This window comes from Balaenoptera musculus, chromosome 10, assembly GCF_009873245.2.
Source record: "Balaenoptera musculus isolate JJ_BM4_2016_0621 chromosome 10, mBalMus1.pri.v3, whole genome shotgun sequence".
NCBI lineage: Eukaryota > Metazoa > Chordata > Mammalia > Artiodactyla > Balaenopteridae > Balaenoptera > Balaenoptera musculus.
The window spans coordinates 56,361,850-56,379,704 of NC_045794.1; the positions used below are offsets into that span (position 1 = coordinate 56,361,850).

At 34.8% G+C, this 17,855-nt stretch overlaps 1 protein-coding gene across 3 annotated transcripts in view; it reads left to right on the plus strand.

Annotated features, from left to right (window-relative positions):
- FRS2 (fibroblast growth factor receptor substrate 2) overlaps nucleotides 1-17,855 on the plus strand; it is a 118,608-nt gene that overhangs the window by 44,886 nt on the left and 55,867 nt on the right. For all 3 annotated transcript variants that reach the window (XM_036865440.1, XM_036865439.1, XM_036865438.1), the window contains 2 exons: nucleotides 1,808-1,903; nucleotides 2,802-2,844. The gene's annotated coding sequence lies outside the window, so the exon portion shown is untranslated. The remainder of the gene's footprint in view (nucleotides 1-1,807; nucleotides 1,904-2,801; nucleotides 2,845-17,855) is intronic.

A 17,855-nucleotide genomic window follows, 5' to 3' on the forward strand; every position in this document is an offset into this window, starting at 1 on the left:
TACATAAAGTCTGGTTGATCCCTTTTTAATGATGTTAAGGTTAATCACTGGGTTCAGGTTTTGTAGCCTGATTTATCCATTATAAAGTTTCCCATCAACCTTTTATCTAATGGTTTTAGCAACCATTCATCAATTTTTAGATTTATTATTTCATTAACTATTACAAAATGGGTATTCTCTAATTCTGTCATTCCTTCTACGTTTATTTTTTGGAATCCTATAAAGGAGGGCTTTCACTTACTGACTGCCTGGTTACTCTGGGGTGCCTTTCATATAAGAAAGGCAGGATACATACTTGATTCTATTCCATTATCAATTTTCAGGATAATTAGTTCTTGCTCTAGTGACTACCAAAGACGATGGATTTTTTTAAAAATACATTTAATGTTTCAGTCAATGGTAGTCGTTATCATTTTGATGTTCAAAATGTCATTATCGTTTGATGTTCATTTGACTTTAAAACATGTCTTCAAGTACAAACTATGAAACAAGATATATTCTGAGGAGTCTAACTTCCATGCCTGTCCTTTCCAACTTGCTTTCTCTTTTCTCTGTAGACAACCATTTAAAAATGATTTTGGTTTATTCTTCAACCGCTTGTTGAAGAAAAGCAGTTCTGTAATAATATTTGTATTCCCCCCAATTTTTTTTTTACTAAAAGAGCAGCATTTTGTGGGATATTAATTCAGTTACAGGATGGGAAGTAGAGGGTACTACTGGGTTCCTTGAGGGTTATTCTTGAGATCAGTCAACTTTTCACTCCTTATAAAAGATTTTTTCTTATATTCCTAGCTGTCACCTCAAAGAACATACATGTTTGCAAAAGAAAAAGGCCCTCACCCACACTATTTGGCAATATTTAGGAAGATCACACGTCCAGCAGTTCCCCTTCTAGGAGTCTTTCCCAGAGGTTGCACTGATAAAATTACAAAGTGATAGATGCCTTTATTCTGTTCCTTGAAGTTCGGGGACCATGTCTTGATTGTCTTTTAATTATGGGCTTTGTTTGTTGGCAGAAAGAAGCAATACTGATGATGTAGTTGGCATTAACATTAATGGTGTATGTGTGGAAGAAATGGCATTTTGAGACTGCTGTTTTGACATACTGTCAGGTTAAATATTTCATCAGTTAACATTAAATCATTCATAAAGTTATTCATTCTTTCGATGAATATTTACTGAGCACTTATGGCATGGCAGTCGTTGTCTTAGGTGCTCGAGAGATACCAGCAAATAAGACAGAAAAAAAATCTCCTTTGGAGCTTAGATTTCTATAGATGTGAGGGAGAAACAGAAAAGCATAATAAATAAGCAATTAACTTACTGTTTTCAAATGTGCAATTTTAGAGAATTCCCTGTCAGTCCAGTGGTTAGGACTCGGCGCTTTCATTGCCTGGGCCTGGGTTCCATCCCTGGTTGGGGGACTAAGATCCCGAAAGCTGCACGGTGCAGCCAAAAAAACAAAAAACAAAAACAAAAAGCCAAATGTGCAATTTTAGGGTTCCTTTTCTACGTCTTCCTTTCCTCTTTTTCCGGTCTGTAAGTGGCATCCTTAGGAATTGCAGGAGTCTGATGGTGAAAGGGATTGAGGACTGAAGCGGTTGTAGATTTTTATACTGAGTATGTGTAGCATAACTGTATAATTCTGGTCCCTCCCACCTCATTCTCAGCCCAGTTAATGTTTTTTATTAGAAGGTTGCTTAAGAACTGTTTTGATAGTTCCCTCTAGTCACTAATATTTAGATAATTGTCCTTAAAGATTTTATATTTTTGTTATAATATGTTCTTAATTACATCTTTATTTCAGAAATGACCATTAAGAAGTAGATGCCCAGATGCCAAAGTAATGAAACAGTCAATTTGTCATAAAGTAAGATGCAGCTGTGGCTTTTCAACCAGATTAGTAAGTGTGGCTAAATTTTTTTTTTTTTAACTTTATACTTACTTTATCTACTTTGAAAAACATTTAATAAAAAATATAGTGGACTTTTAAAAAAGTGTCAACTTGTATTTCTGTTTTTCCTTTGAGTTGTGGAACAAATTCTAGCATATATCTCTAGAAAATGTATGTCTTTGCTTTACTTTTTTAAGAACTATAAAGTTAATATTATAAAATTTTAGTTTTGAGGAAATATATGAAAAAGAGTCACTATAATAACGCTCTCCAAATACAGCCACTCTTGTAATTTTTGGATATTTGTTTTCCCTTCTGGTCTTTGTTCTACACATTTAAAAAAAAAAAACAAATTATGATCAGAGTGTTGTAAAGAGTATGCTTCTTGTATATCTTTTAAAATTAAATTTGTTAAGATGTCTCTTCCTGGGAATAAAAATACCCTTCAGAACAGTGTTTCTTGTTGGAGTGATGAAAATGTTCTAGAATTAGGTGGTGGTGATGGTTGTGTAACTGAATTTTACACGTTAAAGGGATGACTTTTATGACATGTAGAATAGCTAAAAAAAAAAGGTACCCTTCAGAATATCAAATCTTGGCAAAAGTAAAACCCAATTAAGTACTAATGTCTTAGAATATGAAAATGTGCCACTTATTATTATGTACTTAGCAAAAATGATTTGATAGTAGAGTATTTTTATAATAAAATAAAAAATTTTATAATAAATATTTTAATGAAGATAATAACATACTTTTATTATTTGAGACTTAATATTTCTTAAGCTTTGTTAATACCAAATGTCATAATAATCTAAATGTACTATGCTAGCATTTTGTAACTTTTCATTTTCAAAAGACTTTCTGTTTGAAACTAACATTTCAACTTTTCTACCTGAAATTTTTTTAGGGACAAAATTGTATCTATTTTTCTCAGAAGAGAATTCCACAAGGTAAGACATTGTTAATATAGTAATAAAACAAATATGGTTGAATATAGACTTAATTGCTCTGGCTTTTTTTTTCTTTTTATCCTTTTCCCTTACTTATTTCATATCTTTTCTGGATTATTACAAGATTCTCACAAATTTGTTAGCTGTTCCTTTACTACCTCAGAATTTGCTAGCAAGACACAAGTCATCTTATTTGAAGTTAGGATTAAAAGGGTGTGATTAAAGTAGTCACCTTGAAACTCAAATACTGCTTTTCATAGTCACTGCTTATTCCTAGCATCCTTAGGAGTGGGTTTGTCCATTTTGAGAAAAAAGTTCTTTTCTTTCACTGGGGCCCATTTACCTTTTACTTCAATGGATAGTACTATCTAAGTGACATTAGGGAGTAATGGGTTGATAGAAGCTCTCTTAGAGGCTTTAAGTTAAAGGAGATTATTTAGCAATGCTTCCACCTATGGAAATTGTGTAACTCCTATATTTAGTTTAAAAAGTAGAATGCTTCCTACCAGCTAGATAATAAAAGATTGAGTAACAGGTAGTATTAAAGAAAAAAATCCTGAATGATCACCTTGACAGTGGATTTTAATTCATCACTGACGTACATTATTATTCTCTTTAGACTTCTGAAGGATGAAATGTTCAAGTGAGTAGAGAGTAAAATTTCCTTATCAGTGTGCCTACCCTATGCCAGATACTTAAAATCAATTGCTTGGCAGCATTAAGAACTTACTTTGATTAAGTTTTCTCAGGAACCTTTGGCATAGGTAGTAGTGGTCCTTGCGGAGTAATTCAATCTGTCAACTGGAAATGCTTATAAAGTGAATTATTCAGATCAATAGCTTTCTCATTTTTTCTCCTTTTTCAGTATCCTGTGTCCTGAGGGTAACATTCACCCTCAAACACAATTTTTCCACCTGCTTTTGAAACTGCCACAGATTTAGTTAATCAAGTCAGTTTTTATCCTGATAACTGAAAATAAAGCGTTAAAATAAAGGAGACCCACTAGCTGATAAGGAGGAAGGGAGAGCAAATTACCAAGTTTTCATTTACAAGTTTCTTGTGAAACTCTTTTGCCCTATTTTTTTCTTCTACTTAACAGGGGGTTAAGGGAGGGGATCCTAGAACCCGTGTATAGCATTTTCTGATCTTCCAGGGCACTACTCAAAGGCATTACTTCAGGAGAAATCCAGATCCTTCTTTTCCTGGACCATAATGCTTAAAGTAAAAACAAAAACTTCAAAAAATTTAATCTTAGTGAACTTGATCTGTTACATCTTTGTCACTGTTCTTTTGGCAAATAAAGTGTAAATCTCGGACATCAGTACAATGTATGATACAATGATGATCAATTATATGGTCTGTACCCTTAGGGTTCCCCGTACCTGTTCAATAAATATATATTTTTGTACATACCAGGTGCTTTCATAATTTTTTTAGAGTAGAAAATAATCTAAAAAAGATTATTCACCTTTATATAGTATTACCCTGCTACACAGTTAAAGGTATTAAAGGGACAATGACAACTTAAATTATTGTTAACCCTACACTTAAAAATGGTTGAAATGGTAAATTTTATGTTATGTGTATTTTATCACAATTTAAAAAATTACTGTTTAAAATTTTGGGCAACTTTGTTTATTATGAAAGAGGATGGCTTTGTCTGAAGTACCAGTTTGTTGTTGTTTTTGCCTCTGTCAGGAGGCCCTCTCCTGCCACTACTCTCCTAGGTCCTAGTAGCCACACTTCCCTTTACCCTTTGGACTGAGGGGTGGTAACAGCTCTAGCTCTCCACTGTTGCTAAGCTGGGGGAATTCCCCCTTAACCCTACCATAGTTGTGTAATACAGGTTTAACTTCTGGTATCCACTATTGACAGTTCAAAGACAAAGGAGTAAAGAAATGCAGAGAATTTCATGTTAACTAGTCCAAAATAGTATCTCAAAACATGTTGCTGCTTATGGGACACAATGTAATTTAGATGCATGCAGAGTTTAAAATGCACAAAAATTTGCATCTTTTTATGCTAGCTATTGTACCTTGTTTTGGAGTGCCATTTAAAAAGAAAAGTATCAAGCTGAGAGTTGAAGAAAAAGTAATCCTTACAAAATACTACTGTAATCAAATGGGAACATGGCCTGAAGTGTCAGGGTGATAATAAGTACCCAAAGACAACCATGGATTTAAATAAAGCAGTAAGAATTCCATAGAGGGGAGGAAGGCCAGGTATCTAAACAGTCACATGATTATCTTCTCCAATATTGAAGTACCAGTTTTTAACCTCAAGTACAGAAGTATTGAGTTAATGATATTCCTCAGTTTGTGTCATACCCATTTATCACTGGTTCGTTAAAGGACTGTTCTTCCATTTTCTTTTATAACTAGTCCCTATACAAATGACCTTTAAATGTGTTTGGTGTGTATCATTTTGTTTATATCTTATAAAAGGTTTTATTATTTTATGTGCCTGTGTTTTAATTATACATTAGGTCTTAATCTAATTCTTATAGTCCCCTCCACCCTCCTCTGTCTTATTTTTTCCTAAGATCTGGCCATGTTGCTGAGTGTTCTTCTAATTTGTTTTGTCCAACTGGTACATTGTATTCCAGGTTGTTTATTAAAATGAAGCTATTAAATGTAAAATTTCTTAAATGTGTAAGGCACATAAAATGAGCATTTAAGAAAAGGTCAATTCGTGCTTATTTCTTTATATTAGAATTGAAGTTGAAGAATGCGAATTAGATCCTGTGGAAGATTAGAGGAAATATAAATATCTGTTTAGAAGGCTGTCTATCTAGGAGTCTGTTAGACCAGTCAAAGAAAAGAACTGTAGGGCCTAACAAAAACGTATATTTTTTGTCTAGAAACAGTATATTAAAATGCTTAGATCTCAGTGTTTGCTGGTAAAAAACCTTATGGTTGAAAGATAATACCAGTAATGTTATAGAACCTCCCCATTATCTATTGCTTGTTAATTTCTCCATTAAATTATACATGAACGTTCATCTTATTTCTTTCTATTACTTCACTGAAGCAGAATCATGTTCTGTGAATTTCCATCACTGAATCTAACACAGAGTAAGAACAGTACAAATGCAAGATTCTAAAATTTGGGATGCAGAAAGACAGTTTCATCTGTGGTAAGCACAGTATCAGCAGAAGTAACTTCTCTTGGATCCCCTAACTAGAAATTGTCAGAACGTGGGAACTTTAGAATCTCCAAGTCTGTGGTGATGATATGCCTTGTAGTCGAGAAGAGGGGAGAGGGGAAAACTCCTAGGAGAGGATAAAGTGGGCCCTGACAGTACATTAAGGAGGATAATGACAGCACTGATCAGATCAGGGAGGGGCTTCTATCAGGTCGAAAAAGCTAACAAGGTACCTTCTGGGAGCAGTTTCTTTTTGTGGAAGGAGGATCTTAGGGGCACTTAGTTCTGGAGGCCAGGCGGAGATGTGGAACTGATTCAGTAGTAGTGGAATGGAAAGGGTAAGGGAACGCACATTTGCTGAAAGCCAGTGTTGAGGCTTTTTGAAAGAAGTAGTTATTTACATGTCAACACTTAAGTATTTGTAAAATCTTTGGCGGGAAGACTGGACTCTCTTGATACTGATTTGGTATCCCATGCATTGTTGAATACTCCCCACTCTTTTTAAAAATAACAATTCAGGTAACATAGTCCCTTTCTCTGATTTCTTAAATTTTTGAGTATTTCCTGTGGCATAATAATTTCATGATTTTTACTTTGTTATGTTAACACATGCCATAAGTAGGACAGATAGTATTATCATTTTACAAATGAGGAAACCAGTAGCGGAATTAACTTTAGATTCTTTTTACTAATCTACACTGCCACCCTATCAATGGATATTTTGCTCTATATAGAAGATGTAATTACAAGGATAGTTTTAACATGGAGGAAATGTTTCTAACCAAAAAGAACCTCATAGCCTGAGAATTTAAAAAAAAACACATATACAAACAAAAATAAAACCAATAAGTAATGTAGATGGTATTCACTTAACCTTAACATTCACTGAAACAGCACTTAATAAATTAACATGGATTTTGTCCATCAGTTATATAGAAAATTATTTCATAAACTTTCCAACTTAGAACAAATACCATAAATTTAAATTTTTTTAGTTTTGAACATGCCTGTTAACTATACTTAAAAATTAGGTGTTTAATTTTAACAAGTGGGGATTAGAATTCTTTTGTGGGTATGGAACGAGCAGTTTGATCTCACATTATTTCAGAATACGGTAATCCCTTCCCCCCAAATAATTTGTTTGCAGTATGCAGGCAAACAGTATTATAAACCTGTATCTTTTATCCTGAGAGACTTAGTTGGGTTCAGACCCAGCTTTAGCGGTACAAGCACAGATCAAGATTGGTTTTGAGTAATCCAGTGCTATCCTAGGTCATTCTAGGTCTGGAGGGTCCTCAGATATACTAATCATTTGGTTTCAATACCTAGTTTACTTTTGAGCCTGTGGAAAGATTTCACATGTAGATGGTGGGATAAAGGGATACAGATCAACTCATAATCTATTAAATAGATCGGAGTTATAGCACTTCGAAGCTTAGCAATGTTTTTGTTGTTCAAAAATAGGCTGTGACAGGTCTTCTGACTGATTTCTTATTGTATATTAAGGCTTCAGATGTTACAGTTCAATTTAAGTAAATTTTAACTTTCAAAAATGTGGATAACTACATCATTTTATAAAAGAATACAGTTATTTCAGATACATTTTTGTTTCATGTTCCATTCTTCCTTAGAATTCCATATGAGCTGCCTTGATTTTATTTTTTAGCCATTTGCTTTTAGATTAAAAAAATAAATAAAAGAAAGAAACCCTCAAAATAGGTTGAAACTCGACACAAATTGCTGCCGCAGAACAAAAGTGCTGATCAAGTTAAATCAACCCCTGCAATGTGTATTGAAAGGAAAACCTCTCCTCTCTCCCCCAATTTGAAGAACAAGCATATTCCCTGCCAAGAAGGGCTGACTTTAAATGGAGCAGCTGTCCATATTAGGAGCATAGGGTTGCTAAGGTGACCATGGCTGTTTGGAGAAGAATGCAGCTGAGAGGGCAAGTTCTTGATGTGTGAGCTGAGGGAAGGAATGTGGTGTGATTGTGCATCATTCCTCCTAATCACATGCTCACAAAGTGCTGTGTGGGCAGCATGTAGAAACTACAAGTCTGAGTGCTGGAGCTTGTGTGTGGTTAAAATCGTTTTGCTTTCATGTGAGCCAGAGGCTTACAGTTTCGGTTGAAAACATTTATCTTGTATATATATGTGTGTGTTTTGGGTAAAGGGAAGGATGTTTTTGATGGTGGATGAAATGGGAATAGATTTATTTTCCTTGGTGGACATATACCTTCATATTGTTAAAAAAATTTTTCTTGGGATAAATGTTCCTTCCAACTCATTCCTTTCAGTCATATATACAGTGTTAATAGTTTCCCAAGTGCATGAGGTGTTCCTTGTAACTGCATTTATTTCTTTTCCATTTTTAATTTCAGAATTATTTGGAAGTCCTAAGAATATATTGTCTATTTGCTCCATTTCTTCTTTTTTAAAAGTCCTTACTATTTCTCCAAGGGAGAATCTTATCTTAATATATTAAGTGTTTCTTCCCTAAAGCATCCAAGGATAGGTTCTGGATTTTGGTAAAAAATATGATTCAAGGAGCAGTGGGAAAGGTCAAAGTAACATCCCACTTACCTGAAACACTATTTAGATTTTACCATGGGCATCATTGCTAATATTTGCAATGAGATACAGACACAAATGTTGAAGCAGACACTTACTGAACCATGAGAGTGGTTTTTTTTAAATTCTTGTTTCCAAGTCCCTACAATAACGTGTTGATCTTAAGTGACAGTATAAATATACAATATATTTAAGATGTGAAGTAGTTGGAACATTGACAGCTCTGTGTTACATTAGCATTATATTATTTTTTTCAGATAGTCTACTGGCTTTGACATGATTGCTCTTTTTTTTTTTTTTTTTTTTAAGATTTATTGATTTATTGAGTGATTGCTATGTTGGGTCTTCGTTTCTGTGCTAGGGCCTTCTCTAGTTGCGGCAAGCGGGGGCCACTCTTCATCGCGGTGCGCGGGCCTCTCACTATCGCGGCCTCTTTTGTTGCGGAGCACAGGCTCCAGACACGCAGGCTCAGTAATTGTGGCTCACGGGCCTAGTTGCTCCGCGGCATGTGGGATCTTCCCAGACCAGGGCTCGAACCCGTGTCCCCTGCATTGGCAGGCAGACTCTCAACCACTGCGCCACCAGGGAAGCCCGACATGATTGCTCTTTAATTGAGTTATTTATAAAATATGGAGGGAAATTAAAAGATTAAAACATTTGATCTTTGAATTCAGTTGGTTAGTTGACATATTTCATGTATACCTTGATAACTTTTGATGACATTCTCTATAAGCTGTACCCTTTCCTCCCAAACACAATAGAATATAATTGGTTTACATATATACCTCATAATAGTCCTTAACTTTAATATAGTTAAATATATGGGGTTTTTTCCTTTATAGTTTATCTTAATCTTTTCCTATTCAGAGGTCATAAAGATACTCTTCTCTGTCAACTAAAAGCTTTATGGTTATACTTTTTACATTTAATTCTTTAATCTCAATAATTGATTTTTGTGAGACGTATGGATTATGAATTGATTCTTTCTGTATGGATAATTGGTTATTCCAGCACTGTTTATTGAAATAGTTCTTCATTTCCTTCCTGATATGCAAAATTCTCTATTTCATAAATCAAGTTTTCATATATGGGTGGTTTCCTTTCTGTACTCTTTCTTCTATATCTTTGGTCTGTTTGTCTACCTCTGAATTATTACTGTACTTTCTTAGATATCTTCAGATACTCATGGTTTTGTTTCCTGTCTGGTTCCTGATCTCAAAGGAAATGCTTTAAAATGTTACCATTTAAAATTACACTTGTAGATTCAATAACAAAAAAAAAAAAAACCCAATCGAAAAATGGGCAGAAGACCTAAATAGACATTTCTCCAAAGAAGACATGCACATGGCCAGTAGGCACATGAAAAGATGTTCATCATCACTAATTATTAGAAAAATGCAAATCAAAACTACAGTGAGGTACCACCTCACACCAGTCAGCATGGCCACCATTAAAAAATCTACAAATAGTAATTGCTGGAGAGGGTGTGGAGAAAAGGGAACCCTCTTACACTGTTGGTGGGAATGTAAATTGGTATAGCCACTGTAGAAAACAGTATGGAGGTTCCTCAAAAAATGAAAAAATAGAGTTGCCAGATGATCCAGCAGTCCCGCTCTTGGGCGTATACCCAGACAAAGCTATAATTCGAAAAGATACATGAACCACTACGTTCATAGCAGCACTGTTTACGGTAGCCAAGACATGGAAACAACCTAAATGTCCATCAACAGATGAATGGATAAGAAGTGGTATATATATATACAATGGAATACTACTCAGCCATACAGAAGAATGAAATAATGCCATTTGCAGCAGCATGGATGGACCTAATGATTATCATACTAAGTGGAGTAAGTCAAAAAAAGACAAATAATACAGGATATCACTTATATGTGGAATCTAAAATATTACATAGATGAACTCATCTACGAAACAAACAGACTCAGATACAGAGGACAGACTTGTGGTTGCCAGCAGGGAGAGGGAGTGGGAGAGGGAAGGAGTGGGAGTCTGGGATTAGCAGATGCAAACTATTATATATAGGATGGATAAACAGCAAGGTCCTACTGTATATATCGCACAGGGAACTATATTCAATATCCTGGGATAAACCGTAATGGAAGAAAATATAAGAGAATATAACTGAGTCACTTTGCTGTATAGCAGAAATTAACGTTGTAAGTCGACTATATTTCAATAAAATTAAAATAAAATTACACTTGTAGGTTTTTTTTTTTTTAAGAGAAAAAACCCTCCTTTATCAAGTTAAGGAGGTTTCATTGTATTCTTACCTTGTTAAGGGTTGTATTTTGATTGTTTTAAATCATGAATAGATGTTAAGCTGTATTGATAGGCTTTTCTGTAACTCAAAATGATCAAATGTTTTTCCCCTTAACCTGTTAATGTGGTCAGTTACCTTGATTTTCAAATTAGGCTAACTAAGCATTCCTGGGATAAACCCAATTTAGTCACGCTGGATTATCTTTTTTATAAATTACTGGATTGATTTGCTTATGCTTTGTGTAGGATTGTTTTTTACATCAGTGTACATGAGTCTAGCCTGTAATTTTCTTTTTTCATATTGTCCTGGTTGGATTATTTTAAAAATCTTTTTTAATGATTATAATTTTTTTTAATTGTAGTAAAATACACCTAGCATAAAATTTACATTCTTAATCATTTTAAAGTAGTTAGTGTTAAGTATATTCACATTGTTGTTCAACCAGTCTGCAGAACTTTTTTCAAAACTGAAACTCTGTGCCCAATAAAAAACTCTTCCACATTTCCCCCTCCCCACGTACCCTGACAAACACCAGTCTACTTTTTGTTTTTATGCATCTGGCTGCTCTAGTTACCTCTTATAAGTGAAACCATACAGAATTTTTATTATCTTTTTGTGCCTGGCTTATTTCACTTAATTCATCCAAGTTCATCCATGTTGTAGCATGTGTCAAAATTTCCTTTTTAAGGCTGAATAATATACCACTGTATGTATAAAACATTTTGTTATCCATTCTTCTGTCAATGGAAAGTTACGTTGCTTTCACCTTTTGACTATTCTGAATAATGCTGCTACGAACTTGGACGTGCAAATATCTCTTTGAGACTCTGCTTTCAGTTCTTTGGAATATATACCCAGAAGCAGTATTGCTGGATCAAATGGTAATTTTATTTTTAATTTTTTGAGGAACCGTCTTCCTGTTTTTCACAGCAGCTGTACCATTTACCTTACACCAGCAATGCACAAGGGTTCCCATTTCTCCACATCCTTGCCAACACTTTGTTTTTTTTTTCTCCCCAATTTCCTGTTTTTTTGATAGTAGCCATCCTAAGGGTAAGAGGTAATAGCTCATTGTAGTTGTGATTTGCATTTCCCTAGGGACTAGTGATGTCGAATATCTTTTCATGTTCTTGTTGGCCATTTATACATTTTCTTTGGAGAAATGTCTAATCAAGTCCCTTGCCCATTTTTAAATTGGGTTATTTGTTTTTGTTGTTGTTGTTATGCTGAGTTGTAGGAGTTCTTTATGTAGTCTGGATATTAACCCCTTATCAGAGATACGATTTGCAAGGATCTTCTCCCATTCCATAGGCTACCTTTTCATTCTGTTGTTTCCTTTGATGCACAGAAGCTTTTAATTTTGATGTAGTCCAGTTTATCTGTTTTTACTTTTATTGTCTGTGGCTTTGATGTTATGTCCAGGAAATCCTTGCCAAATGCAATGTCATGAAGCTTTTTTTCTGTTTTGTTCAAAAAATTTTATAGTTTTAGGTCTTATGTTTAGGTCTTTAATCCATTTTGAGTTAATTTCTATATATGGTGTAAGGTAAGGGTCCAAGTTTATTCTTTTGTGTGTGGATATCCAGTTTTCCCAGCACCGTTTGTTGAAAAGACTGTTTCTTCTCCCACTGAATGGTCTTGGCACCCTTTGTCCTGTTTGGATTTTGATATGATTTAGAAAGTGTTTCCCTTTTTTACTGTTCTCTAGAAGAATTTGTTTAAGGTTGTAATTATTTGTTGTTCCTTGACTATTTGGTAGGACTTACCCATAAGAAAATCTGGGCTTGATACTTTTTTAGTGGAAAGATTTTAAACTATGGCTGTTTAATTTCTTTAATGATTATTCATCTATTCAGGTTCTCTCTTTTATTTTATTTATTTATTTTTCTATTTCTTTATTTATTTAATTTTATTTATTTATTTTTTTGGCTGTGTTGGGTCCTTGCTGCTGCGTGCGGGCTTTCTCTAGCTGTGGCGAGCGGGGGCCACTCTTCGTTGCGGAGCGCGGGCTTCTCATTGCAGTGGCTTCTCTTGTTGTGGAGCACAGGCTCTAGGCGCACAGCCTTCAGCAGTTGCAGCACGCAGGTTCAGTAGTTGTGGCTTGCGGGCTCCAGAGCACAGGCTCAGCAGTTGTGGTGCACAGGCTTAGTTGCTCTGCGGCATGTGGTATCTTCCCGGACCAGGGCTCGAACCTGTGTCCCCTGCATTGGCAGGCAGATTCTTAACCACTGCGCCACCGGGGAAGCCCTGCTTGTGATTTTGGTATCATGTGAAAGAAACTTTTGCCTAATTTAAAGTCATGAAGATTTATGTTCTCTGCTAAGAGTTTTATGATTTTTAGCTCTTAAATATAGGTCCTTGATCCATTTTGAGTTAATTTTTGTGTATAGTGAGGTAGAGGTCCCACCTCATTATTTTACAATTGGAAATCCAGTTGTCCCAGCACCAGTTGTTGAAGAGACTGTTCTTTCCACATTGAGTTGTCTAGGCATTCTTGTTGAAAATCAGTTGACTAAAAATGTATGGGTTTATTTCTAGAGTCTCAGTTCTGTTGCATTTGATCTATATGTCAGTACCACACTTGCTGATTTGATGTTTGATGATGGTAGCTTTGTAGTAGTAAGTTTTGAAATCAGAAAGTATGAGTCTTATTTCTTTTTGAATCATTTTTAACATTGTATTTTCTATATTTTTTCAAAATATTCCTGATTCAAATTTATTGCTGTAAAATTGTCCATAATATCCTCTTATCAGTTGAATCTCTATAGCATCTGTAATGATGTTCCCTTTTCATTTTTTTAGTTTGTTTTTTCTTTTACTCAAATAGTTTTTTCAGAGGATTATCATATTAATCATTGTTTTAAAGAATGAGCTTTTGACTCTGTTGATCATCTCTTTTGTAAATGTTTTCATACCTTTTAAGTCCTGCTGTTTATTTCTTTCTACTTTCTCAGAATTTTTAGGGGTCTTTTTTGCTGACCTTTTAAAAAAAACTTTAAAATTTGGAGTTTTAGTCTGTAAATTTGCCTTTAAGTGCCTTCTTACCTGCTTCCCCACATGTTTTGATATATAATATTCTTGGTTTTTTTCATTTAAAAAATAAATTCTTATTTGCTCCATGAATTATTTAGAAGTGTATACTTAATTTCAAAATATATAACTTTTAAAATGAAAATTTTTATTAAACAGTTCTAAGTTGATTTCATTATGGTCAGAAACCATAATAAAATTTGAGAGACTAATTTTAAGACCGAGTATATAGCTAGTTTTCATAAATGTTCCATGTGCATTTGGAAAGAATGTGAATTCTCCAGTCCAGTTTATTACAGCGCTATATAATATGTCCATGAGCTTATTAATTGTTCAATTCAGATCTTTAATGTTTGTCTGTCTAGGTTTTGTTTTGGATTTTGGTTTGGTTTTATTTTGGAACTTTTCTATCAGTTTCTCTACTGAGAAAGACATGTTAATGTCTCTGACGTAGTAGTAGGTTTGTCAGTTTCTCTGTTGTAGATATGTTAATTTTTATTTTATTTATTTTGAGGCTATGTTATTAAGTACTTACAGATTTAGAATTGTTCTTTTTGTTGAACTTTTCGTCATTATGAAAAGGCTTTCTGTGTAAAGACATTTTTAGCCTTATGGCTTTATTATTGTTGTTGGCTGTTTGCTTGGATTAATATAGCTATTCTAGCTTCCTTTTGATTATTAGTATTTTCCATTCCTTAGTTTTTCATTGGTTCTGTGTTTTGGTTTGTATTTTGTAAATAGGGTATGGTTGACTTGTGTTTTTGTTCTGATTGACAATCTTTATTTTTTTACTGGAGAATTTCAGTCTTTTGTGATTGCTGTTAGATTTGGATTTATTTCTGTCTTTGCCTGTAGTCTTTATGTTTGTCCTACTCCCCCTTTCTCCCATTCTTCTGGTTTTTTGTGTTGAGCTATGTGTGTAATGCCTTCATTGAGGCATGCTTTCTTCTCATTCCATCCCACCCCACAACATCTTGCACACATGCATGCTCATTTATAAGTTAATATATTCTTTATTCTTTTAGTGTTTTTATCTGTATATTTTAACATGTATCCTCTTTTGTAAGGAAAAGTCTAAATCAGTATCTTTAACCTGTTCCTGAATAACATAATTTTAAAATGCTCTGATTGTCCTCCTCCCAACCTGGAACACCATCCTCTATTGTTATAGTTTTGGAATATTTCTCTCCTGCATACCTACACATTTATAGACAAATTATTGTTTTAGGTAGTCAATCTTTGTTTAAATTTATTTACTCTTTTCTTGGTTCATTATCCCTTTTTGTATTTGAGACCTTCCCTATGAGGTAATTTTTTTCTACCTGAAGTACATCCTTTAGAATTTCCTTTAGTGAAAAAGACACTTTTTTGTTTGTTATCTGAAGATGTCTTTATATTGAAATATCCCCATTCTTGAAAGATAATTTCTCTGATTTCTCTGTGTGTAGAATTCTAAGTTTTCTCATTACATTGAGGTCGTTATTCATGTCTTTTGACTGTCAGTGTTACTGTTGAGAAGTACAATTGCCCTTTCTTTGTATATATCTTTTATTTGACTGTTTTCAAGCCTTTTTGCCCCCCTTTGGTGTTCTGCAGTTTTATATAATGTATTGGGGTGTTCTTTTCTTCTACTTCATCATTTTATTTTACTATTTATAATCCTGCATGGGATTCTTTGGGCTTCTGGATCTGAGGATGTCTTTGAATAATTATGTTAAATTCTTGACCTTTATCTCTTTGAGTAATGCCTATTATTTTCTTTATTTTTGCCTTCTACAACTGTTTTAAAAGGTATAATTTTCTCCTTTTTTCCCCCAAAGGACAGGTTTTCTTCAGTCCTTAAGGATTCAGCTCCTTACATGGGCTTTGGCAGAGGTCATGAGGCAGCATCTGTAAGTCTAAATTAGGATGGGGTGTATGGTTTTTCTGGGCTTCATGAGAATGACTCTTGACTTCCCTGTTGTCAGTTATACAGCTCACACAGCAGTGTAGTTTCACATACAGTTTGGAAACCACATAGGTATTAAAGACTCTCACTTTGGAAATGTCTCTCATGCCTCTTCTTTTTTTTTTTTTTTTTTTTTTTTTTTAGTGTTTCATTTTATTTATTTATTTTAAAATTTTTATTTATTTATTTATTTATATTTTTGGCTGCATTGGGTCTTTGTTGCTGTGTGCGGACTTTCTCTAGTTAGGGCGAGCGGGAGCTATTCTTTGTTGTGGTGCGTGGGCTTCTTATTGTGGTTGGCCTCTCTTGTTGCGGAGCACGAGCTGTAGGCGTGCGGGCTTCAGTAGTTGTGGCACGTGGGCTCAGTAGTTGTGGCTCCAGAGTGCAGGCTCAGTAGTTGTGGTGCACGAGCTTAGTTGCTCCACGGCATGTGGGATCTTCCTGGACGAGGGCTCGAACCTGTGTCCCCTGCATTGGCAGGTGATTCTTAACCACTGTGCCACCAGGGAAGCCCCTCTCATGCCTCTTCTATATTTCCAATGATCAGCTTCTTAATGGCCTTGTCCTTGGGTACATATCTGGTGCAGTTAGTACAGTGAATATGCTGCAAGGGGCAGCAGCCCTTTTTGGCATGACCATTGTTCCTTCTTTCCTTGGTCATTGGAGATGAGGAGTTTTTAATTCCAGTTAGACATACATTAGACCTTTAATCTGTTTTCCATGTTTCTCACCCCTTTTCATCTTTTTCCTTCTCCACAAACTCATATAAGAACTGGCTTGTAGTTATAAATTCTCACAGGCGATTTTTTTACTTCCTTTTACCAGCACTAAGATTAAAGAAGGCAAGTTTGCTTGCTGTCACCTTCTACTAGATAGGTTTACTGCTCATTCAGTTGTACGCCTTTCAGATTTTCAGCTATATGCAAGGTTCTTTGATTACGTCTCCATATTGGGAGTCTCAGAATATGTATCCTGTCTCCAGCACTCTAGTTTTCAAAGCATTGCTGTGAGGTAATATTCAAGTCAAGAGCCACCTTCCATAGCGTCTGTATGTTTGTGCCAAATTAAGAAGTTTAAAAATATTAAAAAAAAAATTTATACAGCATTTTAGATTCAGACAGTCTGGGCACCTAATCTACCATGTTGCCAGAAATGGAAATCCTTGATCCATTTGAAATAAATATACATTTTAGATAAGGTTTATGTAAGAAATATGGCACAGAGTTCCAATCATCAGGCCCCCATTTAAAAAAAAATCCTTGGCACTAAGTTTGGATAATTCATCCCCTTTTACTTGCTCAAGCTAAAATAAAATGTTTAAGGGGTGTGTGTGTGTCTGTGTAAGTAATAGTCATATATATGATACTTAACATATTTATTTTTAACATCTTTATTGGAGTATAATTGCTTTACAATGGTGTGTTAGTTTGTGCTTTATAACAAAGTGAATCAGCTATACATATACATATATCCCCATATCTCCTCCCTCTTGCATCTCCCTCCCACCCTCCCTATCCCACCCCTCTAGGTGATCACAAAGCACTGAGCTGATTTCCCTGTGCTATGCGGCTGCTTCCCAGTAGCTATCTATTTTACATTTGGTAGTGTATATATGTCCATGCTGCCACTCTCTCACTTCGTCCCAGTTTACCCTTCCCCCTCCCCGTGTCCTCAAGTCCATTCTTTACTTCTGCATCTTTATTCCTGTCCTGCCCCTAGGTTCTTCTAGGGGTTTTTTTTTTTTTTTTTTAGATTGCATATATATGTGATAGCATACGGTATTTGTTTTTCTCTTTCTGACTTACTTCACTCTGTATGACAGACTCTAGGTCCATCCACCTCACCATATTATATAATATGTTTATATTATATAATAATGTAAAATATAAAATAATGTGTATATTTGATTTCCTGATTTAACCAAGTACAGCTAACCTCAGGTCTGTTTTGATTTAGGTAAGATGGTTTCTGCTAGACTTGCTTAATAACTGTGCCAGTGGAAACAGTTGTGCTTCATTTAGGTTGGGAGCCCTGCTC